We start from the raw sequence: 16,103 nt of genomic DNA, 5'->3' as shown, positions 1-16,103 counted from the left end.
GTACTTTTTGACGTAAAATATTGTCGAACATTAAACAAGTAGAATTCCATCTTGTATTATTATCAAAATAAGGACCTAACCAATTTCCATTACAATCTTTAACAAAAGCCTTATAGTTATGATGTCGTGCGTTGCTCGTACGATAAATCGTTACTAATAATCTTCTAAATTTATCTTTTAATGTAGCACAAAAAGTTAAACAATCTTGAACTCCTAAGTTTATAATATGAGCAACACAACGTGTATGAATAAATGCACCATTTAAAATCGGTTAAGTGCAATTTTTAACTCATGGCCGCACCGTTGTTAGACGCATTATCTAACGAAATTGCAAAACCTTTATCAGTTAAATTATATTCTTCTAAAGTGTCTTGTAAAACTGTTTTTATATTATTACCGTTATGTGGATAACCAAATATTTTAAAATTGATAACACGTTTCATTAAAAGCCACGAATCGGGATGAAACCAATGAGCGGTAACGGCTAAATAAGAATTTGCCGTTCCATGTGGTGCGCTCCAAACATCACAAGTTATAGAAACCCTATGTTTATATATTCGAAAACCTTCAATTATTTCAGTTTTAGCTTTTTTCCATAATTTAAAGGCGTCACGTCTTAAGGTAGAACGACTTACATAGCTATATCGCGGTTGTAATCGATTCCAAATTAGCTCCGTAAGCCTTGGATTGTCGAAGTCGTTCAAAGGAAGCGCTTGTTGAATGACAAACCTTGACAAATCTTGCCAAAGAGCTTCGGCATCGTATTCAAAAATCGAACCATCGGTCCGTAGTGTTTGTTGTGTCGGGTCTTGCCTTGCACTACAACTTTTGTCAAGATGTTTTCTTAACGTTGTATTACCCGAAACACCCATGAACTTCATATATTGTGTACAACGAGCTTTTTCTACACCATCCTTCATTACACACAACTCGAATTTGGACCAAACTTCACTTTTTCGCTTTGTTTCTTTTTTGTAATTAATATCGGCCGTAGTGTATTCTCTTGAAGATGTTGCTACGGAAGCGGAACCGGAAGCGGAAGCTTGTGAATTATCCATTATGGGATAAGTAAGTAGAGATTAAAGAGTAATTATAGTGTGATTAGATAGTATTTAAAGATGTAGAAAGAAATTTGAGAGTGTATGTTGGTGTATTTTCAACCAAAATATTACCATGTATTTATAATGGACTTTGTGGGGTTAAAGTGGTCAGAAAAAACTCATAAACTGGAAAAAAAAAAAAAACTGCAGAAACTGCAAAAAAAAGGGTCATTTTTTTGAAAAACCGGATCGGATCCGGATCCGGATCCAAATCGGATCGGATCAAATCCGGTATTTATCCGAAAAAAATCCGGTTTTCGTGAAATCCTGGATCCGGTTGGAACCAGATCGGATCCGGATTTGGTTGTGTCCGGTTCTTGGCGTGTCCAATTCCGGATCGGTTCATCGGATCGGATCTGGATCCGGTTTTTTTGCCCATCTCTAGTTCAGTAGGCCTTTACGTGATAATATAGTTCATAATCTCCCAATGTTTTGTTCCCGGCTAAGTGGTGCCGGTAGCTTGCACACTTGTCCGGGTAGGGTGAGCTTTATGTAACGTCATGATCAGCCTTTGACCAGGACTCGTCCTCCTGGGTGTATACATAAATATCCTTCTAATCGGATCACTAAAGTGAGGCCGGGAAGAGGTTCTTCGACCAGTACGGTTCACGCCGGTTATATTCTAAGCGGAATGTTGTCTATAATGTGCCTTTTCGATACAGATCACTATGCGTATCATCAAGTTGTAACTCTAAAATATATCAAAAGTGAAACCAACTAAATATTCGAACACAGAATTTAAGGAACTACATAATGAGAAAAAAGAGTGCAACAAAAACATATATTCACCGGTCTAGATCAGACTATGCTTAAAATTATGTTCCACGAGCCAAAGTGAAAAATACTATTTCATAATTAAGTGTTTACTGCAACGATTCAAGATCTGACATAAATGCTCACGTGCAATGGTTTATAGTTAAGAAGATGAGGCATGTATTGATCCATGTTTATTTCATATGATACATCACAAAACATCGTACAAAAATATTATTACAAATATACTTATCGAGGTAATCTGTAATAACATTTTCATGGAACTTCAGGCAGATTTAAAACTCATGAAAATTTGATTCTACCATTTTCATGGCATCTTACACCTTTTTTTTATTCTTGTTTTTTTTTTAAATCTACCTATTGGCCGGAGGTCCTTTCGGAATCTCTCTATCCATTGAACATTGAGAGAAAGGACTTCCTCTATTCTTGGATGTTTTACTCTGGGTGGAGAAATGACTTCTCTTTATCCTAGGATAGGCAAGGATTGTCTACATCTTACCTTCCTCATACCTCACTTTTGTGGAAGTGGGTTTTGTTGTTGTTCTGGCTACCGAGAATATAAGTATCAACAACATTTGACTTTAATAACCCTAAAAAATTGGTTCAGCATTCACCTGCTATTTCTTGTTATGCATTTCATTAATGTCATGCTGCCCGGGCAGCCTTTTTAATGTAAACATCATATTGCCTTCAATATCTTTCTCCGCACAATCGGTTACCTCGTACATACCATGATACACATAATACTCATTACCTCCTTTCAACTCTGTAAGTTTTCTAACCACTTTGACCCGATGGTCGATGGTCTTTACCAACACAGTTTTTCAATGCTGAACTACCTTTTACAATTTTTGGATCTCCTTTAACCACACCTTGAACACCATAATGTTATCACGTCAACATTACCCTCATTGTCTTGGTACCGATTCGCGTCGACGATACTAATGGATAAATCATCCAGCGAACGTTTACATAATCCATTCCTAATTGTATCCGATGGTGAATACCGATCATTCGAAGTTGCGCAGGGTACTTATACTTATCTACAACACGAGAAATGGAACACCAGAAATGGAACATGAAGTATTTCCTACATCAACCCATTTCAATCTTTCTTTCACTATCTTTTGACTGTCTCGCTAATATTTTCTCCGTTTACTTTTTTTATTAATAATAATAATTTCTCCCTTTACTTTATCTTTTTTACTTTATCTTTATTAACTTTTTAATTTCTCATACACTTCATAAAACAAAGTCATTGCCTCTTTGATTTGTTTTCGTCTTATCATCCACTTCAGATTTTCTTTCAACAACCTCCAAAATTTTGTCGATGTCAATTTATTAAAATGTAATCGCTTTGTTTTCTTCCTTTATAATTTTCACCACTAGCTTCATGCAGGAAAGATATAACTCACAATATTAATATTAGAATTTACCTAATGATAGTTATCCTTAGATAAAGTATTTATATTATTAGCATAATAAACTTATTTCAAACCAGAAACTTACACCAACGATTAGTAAATCTTTTTTACAAATCAAATCATCTTGTCCACTTTTTTCAATGCTCTTTGAAGGAATTTGATTACATTCTAACGATCTCACTAAATTAGATGCATGCACCATTAATCAGTAAATGGTAAGGTTCCACTTTAATATAGATGGTGGGGCCTTACTTAAAATAAAAACAAAAATAAATGCTACCTTCTAAGTCATCATCTCTCTTTTTCTTTTTAACGTCCATGGAGTTTGGGTGATGTTTCCTTTTGTTTTTATTTCCCTTTTTTTGCATCACCTTCATGATCAATGTTTGATCTCCTGATTAGAGAGATCAAGTTCGTCCTCAATTTTACAGGTTTGATCCTCCTTATTAGAGAGACTAAGTTCGACCTCAGTTTTATCCTCCTAATTAAAAAGACTATCTTTGTCCTCAATTTTACATGTTTGATCCTCCTGATTAGATTTCTGTTTTTTCTTCTCATTCGGTTCGGGTTCGTGTTATTAAAATTTCAAATGCAACCTTACACTACCTTCAATGTCAAATAATACATCCTTGATATACGAGTCTACCAAACGATAATATTGACATCCATATCTTACCTGGTCCCACAATTATAGAAAAATACATAGTATAGTAAAAGGGAAATAGAAAACATTCATAAACTGTTAGGGCTATGGATATGTGATAAAAAAGATAATGGATCACTCACAATATCCGATCAAAACCTTGAAAAAATTACACTATTTAGTATATAGATTAGGTATAATAAAAATAAAGAATACCTCTATGTATCTATCTCAAGATATCCTAAAGTAGGAAAGCTCTCAAAATGAGCTTAATATTAATTTATTCGTAATCACAATCATAAATTTAAAAAAAGTAAATACATAAATAAATTAATATAATGAGTTTAGATGGGTTGTTGTGTCAGAATTGGAAACCACCGATACATAATGAGTTTAGATGTTTGTGCCAACGAGAACGTAATGTCTTTGTTTACTTGTGCTGCCGTTTTATCCTACAATGTTAAAACACCCAAACCGGATCTAAGAGATTAATAGTGCTGTAATGAAATATAAACTCACATCAGTATATGTTTTCTCAACATAATTAGGTGCCACTAAGAGAATCCTATTTTTTTTCTTTTAGCAGCTTTGGTATTTGCACCAACTTCCCGTTTTGCTACTGCTTCCTCTTCATCTACAACAATTTTTTTTTTTTTTGAAAAGCAAACTAATTTTATTGATAAGGAAATGATACAAAGAGGATTACAATACGAGTAACACTAATTTGAGTGAAACTCGAGGATCTATACTAGACATAAAGTAAGAAACTAACAAGATGAATACCCTAATTTCGGAGCATTATTATGAAACTTAACATCAATCGCCAATAACCATGCCATCTTTATCAAAGTTACCAAATCCAGCAGCAATCCATTGAGTCCTAAAATACTTGAACTCGTGTGGTTGCCATTGATCGATTACTTCTTTTCCTGGAGGATTATGTTTATCCAAATAATTACACGTCCTTTCCTCGTCTTCATCTACAACAATTACACGTCCTTTCCTTTTTACTTTACCCTACGTAAGTAATCAAATAACTTATTTACAACAATGCATTCAATTTTCAACATTTAAGTACTACGTACACAATATATAAATACAAATAAAACATATGTTACCTCGATGATAAATTTAATCTTAGTCGCTTCAGCTTTTACCTCTACCACTTAATTACTAAGATTAAGTTTATCATCGAGTTAACATATGTTTTATTTGTAATTGTATATTGTATACGTAGTACTTAAATGTTGAAATTTGAATGCATTATTGTAAATGAGTTGTTTTATTCAGAGTTTGATAAGAAGCGAAGGACATTTAATTGTTATAGATGAAGCGGAAGCAGTAGCAGAAGAGGAAGTTAGTGCAAATACTAAAGTTGCTAAAAGAAAAAATACAATTCTCGCAGTGGCACCTAATTATGTTGAGAAAGCATATACTGGTGTGGGCTATATTTCATACCAGCACTATTAATCTCTTGATTAATTTCAAATAATCACTGTGTTTCGGGTGTTTTAACATTGTAGGATAAAACAGCGGGCCAAGTAAACAAAAACATTACCGTTTTCGTTGGTACAAACATCCAAACTCATTTCGCATCGGTCGTTTACAATTCTGCCAAGGCAGCCCATCTCAAAGGTATCAGATAAGCCCAAAAACCTTTAATAAGCTGTACATTTTATTTATTTATTTATTTATTTGTTGTTAAATGTGTGATTGTGATTGTAGACAAATTAATGTTAGCTCATTTTGAGAGTTTTGCTAGTTTAGGATATCTTGAGATAGAATACATAGAGGTATTCTTTTTTTTATTATTGTACCTAATTTATATACTACATTCGTCCTATATTAATAGACCTATTTTGACTTTAGAGATCGTTTTGTTTTAAATTTGACTTTAAATATTTTTGTTCATATTAAATTAAATATTATTCAATAAAATTTAAATCAATGAATTAGTTTTTAATTATACTTTTACATATATAATGTTCATCGAGTATTATAACACACACAAAATAATTTAAAGTCAAATATGTAAAGAAAAGACTCGTACAGTCAAAACTGGACTATTTATATGGGACGGAAGGAGTACTAAATAGTGTAATTTTTCCAAGGTTCAGATTGGCCATGGTGAGTGATCCATTATCGTTTTTATGTTTGACATATCCATAGCCCTATCAGTTTATAAATGTGTTCTTTTTCCCTTTTTCTATACCATATATTCTGCTTTAATTGTGGGTTTAGGTAACAGATGAAAGTCAGTATTATCGTTTGGGAGACTCGTATGTAAAGGATGTACTATTTGACAATGAAAGTCGTGTAATGTTGCATTTGAAATTTAAACAAAACGAACCCGAACCGAATGAGAAGGAAAAATAGAAATCTAATCAAAGGTATCAAACATGTAAAACTGAGGACACAGACGGTCTTCTTAATTACGAGGATCAAACCTGTAAAACTGAGAACGAATTTAGCCTCTCTAATCAGGAGGATAAAACCTATAAAAGTGAGGACAAACTTGGTCTCTCTAATCAGGAGGACCAAACATTTGATCTTGAAAGTGATACAAAATAAAAGGGAAATAAAAACAATATGAAGCATCACCCTAGCTCCACAGATGTTAAAAAGAAAAAGAGATATGCTGATTCAGAAGGTAGAATTTGTTTTTATTTTAAGGCTCCACCATCTATATTATAGTGGAACCTTACCATTTATTGATTAATGGTACAAGCGTCTCATTTAGTGAGATCCTTAGAATGCAATCAAATTTCTTCAAATAGCATTGAAAAAAAGTGAACAAGATGAATTGATATGTAAAAAAAGATTTACTAATCGTTGGTGTAAGTTTCTGGACCGAAATAAGTTTATTATGCTAATAATATAAATAGTTTATCTAAGGATATCTATCATTAGACAAATTCTAATATTAATATTGTGGATTATATCTTTGCTGCAGGAAGGTAGCAGTGAAAATTATGAAGAAAGAAAATAAAGCGATTACCTCATAACAAATTGACTTCGACAAAATTTTGTAGGTTATTGAAAGTAAATCTTAAGTGGATGAATAATTTATAATAAGAAAAGAAAAAACAAGACGAAAATAGATTAAAGAGACAATAACTTTGTTTTATGAAGTGTATGAGGAATTAAAAAAGCGAATAAAGACAAAGTAAAGGGAGACATAATAATAAAGACAACGTAATAGGACAAAATATTAGCGAGACAGTCAAGATAGTGAAAGAAAGATTGAAATGAGTTGATGTTGGAATAACTTCAGGTTCAATTTCTCGTGTTGAAGTTATAGATACGTATAAGTACCGTGCCCAACTTCAAGTGATCGATATTCACCATCAGATACATTTAGGAAAGGATTATGTGAACGTTTGCGGAATAATTTATGATATTAGTATCGTCAACGCGAATCGGTACCAAAACAATGAAGGTAATATTAACGTGATAACATATGGTATTCAAGGTGGGGTTAAAGGAGATCCAAAATTTGTAAAAGGTAGTTTGGCATTGAAAAACTGTAACCATCGGGTCAGAGTGGTTAGCAAAATTACAGAATTGAAAGGAAGTAATGAGTATTATGTGTATCATGGTTTATATGAGGTGACTGACTATGTAGAGAAAGATATTGAAGGCAATATGATGTTTACATAGAAAAGTCTGCCCGGGCACCCTGAATGAAATACATTACAAGAATTAGCAGGTGATAACATTTTTCTTTAATATTAATTAGTGTTATAGATTTCGAGATAGTTGTAAATGGTTAATGATAGCTTTTGACCATATAGAACAATGAAGAATAACTAGTGTAGTTTATTGGATGGGATTTGTAATTTGTATTTCATATGTTATGGGTATGGGCTTGCTTAGTAATTGGAGTTTATAATTTTGATGGTATGAATGCTGAACCACTTTTTAGGGTTATTAAAGTTGAATGTTGGTGATACTCCTATTCTCGGTAGCCAGAACAGAATTGTATATGTAAAAAAAAAGTTGAACGTTGGTGTAATAACATTTTTGTATGATGTATGATGTTTTGTGATGTATCAGCTGAAATAAACATGACTCATATCATGCCTCATCTTCCCTATTAGAGTTGTTGTACATGAGCATTTTTGACATATCTTGATCCGTTGCAGTAAACACTTGATAGTGGATTAGTATTTTGCACTTTGGCTTGTGGAACATAATTTTAAGCATAGTTTGATTTAGACTAGTGAATATATGTTTCTAATGTACTTTTTTTTTTCATTATGTAGTTCCTTAAACTGTGTGTTTGAATATTTTGTTAGTTTCACTTTTGATATATTTTAGAGTTGGTGATACATCACAAAACATCAACTTTTATAAGGAACTACATAATGAGAAAAAAAGAGTGAAGCAGAAACATATATTCACTGGTCTAAACCAAACTATGCTTAAAATTATGCTCCACAAGCCAAAGTGCAAAATAATAATCCACAATCAAGTGTTTATGTGGGATTTTATCACAAACAAATATTTGAACCTAACTCCTTTTTTACTAATATTTGAACAACTCCTTTTTGACATTAATTGTTCGTTTCGTCTCGTTTCAGAAAAAAGAACTTAAACAACCCCACATATAAAATGATCAAAACAAACCACCAAATACAAAAAAGCTTCAATCTTTAAATCTTTACCACCAACCCCATATGAGTGTATGAGTTGCAATTCTAAAATATATCAACAGTGAAACCATAAAAATATTCAAACACACAGTTTAAGGAACTAAATAATGAGAAAAAAGAGTGCAACGGAAACATATATTCACCGGTCTAGACCAAACTATGCTTAAAATTATGTTCCATAGCCAAAGTGCAAAATATTAATCCACAATCAAGTGTTTACTAACGGTTCAAGATATGTCAGAAACGTTTATGTGCAACAACTTCTAGTTTGGAAGATGAGGCATGATATGATCCATGTGATGCATCACAAAATACTTTTTAGGGTTATTATAGTTGAATGTTGGTGATTCTCCTATTCTCGGTAGCCATATCGAGACGAATATGGCTGAACATCATACTTTTTAGGGTTATAATTCTTGTTCTGGCTACTGAGAATAGGATAATCACCAACATTCAACTTTAATAACCATAAAAGTGGGTCAGCATTCATACCATCAAACATATAAACACCAATTATAAAGTAAGTCCATACCCATAACATATGAAACACGAATTACAAAGCCCATCTCATAAAACTACGCTAATTATTATTCATTGGTTTATATGGTCAAAAGCTATCACTAACCATTTACAGCAATCTAGAAATCTATAGCATTAATTAATAAGAAAGAAAAATGTTATCACCTGCTAGTTCTTCTTATGCATTTTACTAATTTCAGGCTGCTCGGGCAACCCTTTTAAATATAAATATCATATTGCCTTCAATATCTTTTCTCCACACAGTCTGTTACCTCATACAGACCGTAATACATAATACTCATTACCTCCTTTCAACTCAATAAGTTTTCTAACCACTCTGACCTGATGGTCTGTACCAACACAGTTTTTCAAATTCAAACTACATTTTACAATTTTTGGATTTTCTTTAACCGCACCTTGAACACCAAATGTTATCATGTCAACATTACCCCCATTCTTTTGGACCGATTCGCGTCGATGATACTAATAGCATAAATCATCTAGCGAACGTTCACATAATCTATTCCTAATTGTATCTGATGGTGAATACCGATCATTCGAAGTTGGGAACGAAACTTATACTTATCTCCAACACCGGAAATTGAAAGAGAAGTTTTTTCAACATCAACCAATTTCAATCTGTCTCTCACTATCTTGACTGTTTCGCAAATATTTTCTCCCTTTACTTTGTTTTTATTAATATTTTCTTCCTTGACTTTGTTTTTATTCGTTCATTTTAATTCCTCATACACTTTAAAAAACAAAGCCATTGCCACTTTGATCTGTTTTCGTGTTGTTTTTTCTTTTTTTATCATAAAAACTTCATCCACTTCAGATTTTCTTTCAATAACCTCCAAAATTTTGTCGATGTCAATATTTTTAAAAAACTAATCGCTTTGTTTTTATTCCTTCATAATTTTCATCTCTACCTTCCTCCAGCAAAGATATAACCCCCAATATTAATATTAGAGTCTGTCGTCTAATGATAGGTATCTTAAGATAAAATATTAACATTATTAGCATAATAAACTTATTTCAGATCAGAAACTTACACCAACAATCAATAAACTTTTACAAATCAATTCATCTTGTCCACTTTTATTCAATGCTCTTTGAAGAAACATGATTACATTCTTAACAATCTAACTAAATGAGATGTTTTCACGATTAATGGTACGGTTCCACTCTAATATAGATGGTGGGTCCTTACTTAAAATAAAAACAAATACTACCTTCTGAGTCAGCATCTCTCTTTTTCTTTTTAACGTCTGTGGGGTTAGGTTTAGGGTGATGCTTCCTTTTGTTTTTATTTCCTTTTTCTTTTGCATCACCTTCAAGATTAAATGTTTGATCTTCCTGATTAACGAGACCAAGTTCGTCCTCAGTTTTACAAGTTTGATCCTCCTGATTACAGAGACCAAGTTCGAGCTCAGATTTACAAATTTGATCCTTATCCTTCTGATTAAAGAGACCGCCTTTGTCCTCAGTTTTACAGGTTTGATCATCCTGATTAGATTTCTGTTTTTCCTACTCATTCGGTACAGATTCATTTTGTTTAAATTTGAAATGCAACCTTACACGACCTTCGATGTCAAATAATACATCCTTGATATACGAGTCTCCCAAATGATAATACCGACCTCTATTTGTTAATTCATTCCAGATGTTGCTTGATCCCACAATTAAATATGAATATACAGTTTACCTAATCTATATTAAATGTTAAATAAGAATATATAGTATACTATATATTCTTATTTAATTGTGGGATCAGGTAACAGCTGAAAGTAACAGATAGAAGTCAATATTATCGTTTGGGAGACTCGTATATCAAGGATGTATTATTTGACAATGAAGGACGTGTAATGTTGCATTTGGAATTTAAATAAAACGAACCCGAACCGAATGAGAAGGAAAAACAGTGTTCTAATCAGGAAGATCAAACCTGTAAAACTGAGGACAAAGGAGGTCTCTTTAATTTGGAGGATAAACCTGTAAAACTAAACTGAATGAACTTGATCTCTCTAATGACGAGGATCAAACCGATAAAACTGATGACGAACTTAGTCACTCTAATAAGGAGGATCAAACATTTGATCTTGAAGGTGATGCAAAAGAAAATGGTAATAAAAACAAAAGGAAGCATCACCCTAATCCTAACACCGCGGACGTTAAAAAGAAAGAAAAAAAACACATAAAGATAGCATTTGTTTTTGTTTTAATTTTAAGTAAGGTCCCACCATCTATATTAGAATGGAACCTTACCATTTATTGATTAATGGTGCAGACATCTCATTTAGTGCGATCATTAGAATGTAATTATATTTCTTCAAAGAGCAAAAAAAAAGTGGACAAGATGAATTGATTTGTAAAAAAGATTTACTAATTGTTGGTATAAGTTTATTATTATGTTACTAATATAAATAGTTTATATATGGATAGCTATCATTAGACATGCTCTAATATTAATATTATGGGTTGTATCTTTGCTGCAGGAAGATAGCGATGAAAATTATGAAAGAAGGAAACAAAGCAATTACCTTTTAAAAAATTGACATCGACAAAATTTTGGAGGTCACTGAAAGCAAATCTTAAGTGGATAAAGTTTTTATGATAAAAAAAAAGAAAAAACGAGACGAAAACAAATCAAAGACGCAATGGCTTTGTTTTATAAAGTATATGAGGGATTAGAAAAACGAATAAAGACAAAGTAAAGGAAGAAAATATTAATAAAGACAAAGTAAAATGAGAAACTATTAACGAGACAGTCAAGATAGTGAAAGAAAGATTGAAATGAGTTGATGTTAGAAAGAGTTGAGGTTCAATTTCTAATGTTGAAGTTGGAGATAAGTATAAGTACCGTGCCCAACTTCGAGTGATCGGTATTCACCATCGGATACAATTAGAATAAGATTATGTGGACGTTTACGGAATAATTTATGTTAGAGTATCGTCGACAATGGAGGTGAAGTTGACATGACAACATATGGTGTTCAAGGTGGGGTTAAAGGAGATCCAAAAATTGCAAAAAGTAGTTTGGCATTGATAAACTGTGTTGGTACAGACTATCGGGTCAGAGTGATTAGAAAACTTACAGAGTCGAAAAGAGGTAATGAGTATTATGTGTGTCTTGGTCTGTATGAGGTAACAAACTGTGTGGAGAGAGATATTGAAGGCAATATGACGTTTACATTAAAAAGGCTGCCTGAAATCAATGAAATGCATAACAAGAACTAGCTGGTGACAACATTTTTCTTTATTATTAGTTGATGTTAAAGATTTCGAGATTGCTGTAAATTGTTAGTCATAGCTTTTGACCATATAGAACAATAAATAATAATTAGTATAGTTTTATTGGATGACTTTTGTAATTCGTGTTTTATATGTTGTGGGTTATGGGTTATGGGTATGGGTTTACTTAGTAATTGGTGTGTATATGTTGTGGGTTGTGGGTTATGGGTATGGGTTTACTTAGTAATTGGTGTTTATATGTTTGATGATATGAATGTTGAACCACTTTTTTTGGGGTTATTAAAGTTGAATGTTGGTGCTACTCTTATTCTCGGTAGCTAGAACGGGAATTGTATATGCAAAAAAAATTGAATATTAGTGTAATAGCATTTTTGTATGATGTTTTGTCATGTATCAGTGAACACAATTCCTGTTGGTGCCATACTATTCCTGTTCTGGCTACCGAGAATAGAAGTATCACCAACATTCAACTTTAATAATCATTAAAAAAATTACGTGAACAAAATTATTTTAAATATTGCAGTATATTAATTGAGTGAGGCTTATTGCACCTTAAAATTATTATATTACCGACTCCATAATTTATATACTCCCTCTGTCCCATATTAATAGTCCAGTATTCCATTTTGGGTTGTCTCAAATTAATAGTCGACTTCCATATATAGATAAGAATAATAAATTAAAGTTTTATTATGCCCTTAATGTATGTGGATATAATTAATAGAAAAAGGGAAAAAGTAAGGGTAAAACTGACAGAGTACTTTTATGATATTTTCTTAAACTGTGTATTGTTTCGTCTCGTCTGTGGACTATTAATATGGAACAGAGAGAGTATAACATACCCCAAAAGGATGGGTCAAAATCACGTTTAATAAAGTCTATCATTAAGACAGTGAAATATACCTTTAGCCAAGAAACGTAGCATTCTCAGTACTAAGATTTGTTGGTGGCCCTATAACATCTCCCATTACCATTTCACCACAATAACCTACTTAGGATATTTGCTACATCCTGATATCAAGGATACATTGGACCCTTGGAGCAAATGCCCATTGTCAGCAACCATTTGTATGTGTCGAAAGTCAATATGCACTTCACAAAGACTCAATCTTTTTTTTTTAAAGCAAGGCTAAATCTTATTAATACACAAATAAAGGTAGCTCTATATTATGTATTTGGACTACAACAGTATGTAAACACAACTAGGTCTCATCATATTATATCAATAAATAATAGGCATAACAATATACATATGTATAATTCATAACAAAATAAGATAGACATTGAGATAACTTGCCACAAATTTCAAAATGGATGTCTTCGTAGCATCATCTTTGAACACAATTCATATGCGCAAACTACACAAAATAAATAACTAAATTATTAAATAAGTACTAGTTTGCTTCAGAGTTCCATATGTTCTATACGACATAACATAAAAGGGCGGTAATTAGCTACAGCAAAATAGTATGCAAACATTGTATACAAACTTAGGTCCCCAATTAAAGTGTACCACCTAAAAAGCATATTTATGCCAATTATCAGAAGACTCAAATGCAAGCAAACCCATGACACGTTTCGACCCATTATCAACCCGACCCAACCCAAACCGTTTCCAAATATGACCCATTAGACCCATGACACGTTTCGACTCATTATCAACCTAACCAAACCCGACCCGTTTGCCAGGTATAATATTTACCAAGTGGGCTCAATGGATTGTCCATCTTCGTTTAAGTAGTTGATTAGAAGTTGACAAGCTTCGTGAAAATTTTGCATGTGATCGAAGAAAGGCTAGAAAAGACATATCCGTCACTCGCATGGTCCTTTCCACCCTAAAAAAGAGTTTGGGCATGTACAAAAGTAAGTAATTTGGATGTACGTAAGTATGTCACAAGATCATGGTGCTCAAAAACGGTCAGTTAGTTGGTCAACGTTAAAAAGTTAGGTCAAAGTTGGAAAAAGTCAAGTCCACGTCGGTTAAAAGTTGACTTCTTGTTTGGCCTTAATCTAGTGTATACAAAAATCCCACGTCCATTAAAAAATTTAACCAAAAAAAAAAAGAGTTTGAGCATGTTCGGAAGTACGTCATTAAGATGTACAAAGATAAGCGTAGTAATGTAGATATAACTTACCATTTGATGGGTACCAAATCGCCCACTTGTTTGGTAAAGAAGGTAAATGTTATTGCTCCTAACGAAATTTTGGGCCATGCTAACGATGGAGCCAACAACAAGACTCTGCTCACCATGATGATAAGCCGTACTAAATTGAGAAACTTTCATTTCCTTTTTAATCAGCTTCCTAATCTTGAAAGCACAAAACAGAATCTTCCTTTGGCCTGGTTTCAATCCATCCACCACTGATGGGATCGATCGTTGAAGATCACCCATTGACAAAAACAGAATGAGCTCTTTTTGATGAAGTCACAATATGGATATTATGCTTCTCCTTTGAATCTAAAAAACATACACACATGAAAAGAGATAAAACTTTTATTACATAATACTCGTAGTCGATGGATCGATTGGGCTAATCTTAATCCAAAAAATACCTAAAATACAAATAAGTGTAGCTAATGTGAGAATTAATCAAATAGGTTCACAGTTTCCGTACGCGTGTATTTAAATTACAACTGTCGAAATCATTTAATTCAAAGATTCATAATATTAATCGATCCAAGCAAAATCAACCTACACAATACGATTTTAGATTCAATTCTTCACATACAACACCACAAGTTATTCCTTTCCCAACAGATGTTCATAACCATGTACCATCTCTTCTCCCATTAAAACAAGCTATTTTTTTACTTAATCGTTTAAGACTAAACATTTGATTTCATTATAGCACCTTACTCATCATCCTTCTCACCCATTTTACTTCACTTATAGTAATAAACAAATAATATATATTTTTTTAAGCAGCTCATCCTATAAATTTCCAAACCTTAAACTACCATTTCACAACTCTTAAAACTTAATATTATCATCAACAAAAATTTTTTTAACTCTATATTTACATGCCATTTCACATATTAGTTTCAATTTTTACAAAACTCACCATCTCTACTCATTTTGATTCACAAACTTCATTTCACAGTAATAACATATAATATCGGATTAAAGTACAAAATAATTCATACCTCAAGTTTAGGGTTTGTAAAACCCCCCAAATCTCATAGATTGAAGACGGCAGTGAAGAAATCTAGGGTTCTAGATGACGGTGCCGGACTAGGTAACGACGGTCGACGAGTAGGTGGTGCCGGAGTAGATCGTCGGAGCAAATTATTATAGATTGTGAATCAAATGATTTATTTATGTGAGTCGTTTGGACCGTTGGAGATTCAGGGAGATTTTTGTTTAGTACTCCGTATAAGATTGTGAATCAGAAAGGGTCCACTACCAAAATGGTGTAAGGAAGTCAAAGTCAAAGTCTACAATTTAAATTTAGGTCTGAACACATTGATACATATACAGGTCACCTATCAATGTGTTTGACGGATACAGATACAGAGGTAGAAAAAGACGCGAGACGGGGCCGAAACGGTAGCGACCTCAAAACGTCACAACGAAAAAAAAACGGGACTGATACGGGGTCGAAACGGATGTTGACTTTTATATATATAAATATATATTTACACATATTTTAGAGCTAAAAAATCTTCGTTGACAAGTTTGTACCTATAATTGCTATTAGCGTTAGTATAATACAAAATGAAATACTAAACTAAGTC

The 16,103-nt window shown here is 32.8% G+C and overlaps 1 long non-coding RNA gene across 2 annotated transcripts; it reads right to left on the bottom strand.

The window, feature by feature from the left end:
- Positions 1-13,505: 13,505 nt before the first annotated feature.
- LOC139877828 (uncharacterized) lies at positions 13,506-15,773 on the bottom strand. 2 transcript variants are annotated; one of them, XR_011768798.1, is made up of 4 exons: positions 15,513-15,773; positions 14,503-14,826; positions 14,070-14,202; positions 13,506-13,725 (listed from the first exon to the last, which is right to left on the bottom strand). It is a non-coding gene; the product is annotated as an uncharacterized lncRNA (long non-coding RNA). The 2 variants fall into 2 exon arrangements; XR_011768799.1 differs by lacking the exon at positions 14,070-14,202.
- Between the last annotated feature and the right edge of the window lie 330 nt (positions 15,774-16,103).

The sequence above is a fragment of the Rutidosis leptorrhynchoides genome, chromosome 11 (genome assembly GCF_046630445.1).
Source record: "Rutidosis leptorrhynchoides isolate AG116_Rl617_1_P2 chromosome 11, CSIRO_AGI_Rlap_v1, whole genome shotgun sequence".
NCBI lineage: Eukaryota > Viridiplantae > Streptophyta > Magnoliopsida > Asterales > Asteraceae > Rutidosis > Rutidosis leptorrhynchoides.
This window is presented reverse-complemented; position numbering and strand designations above follow the sequence as displayed.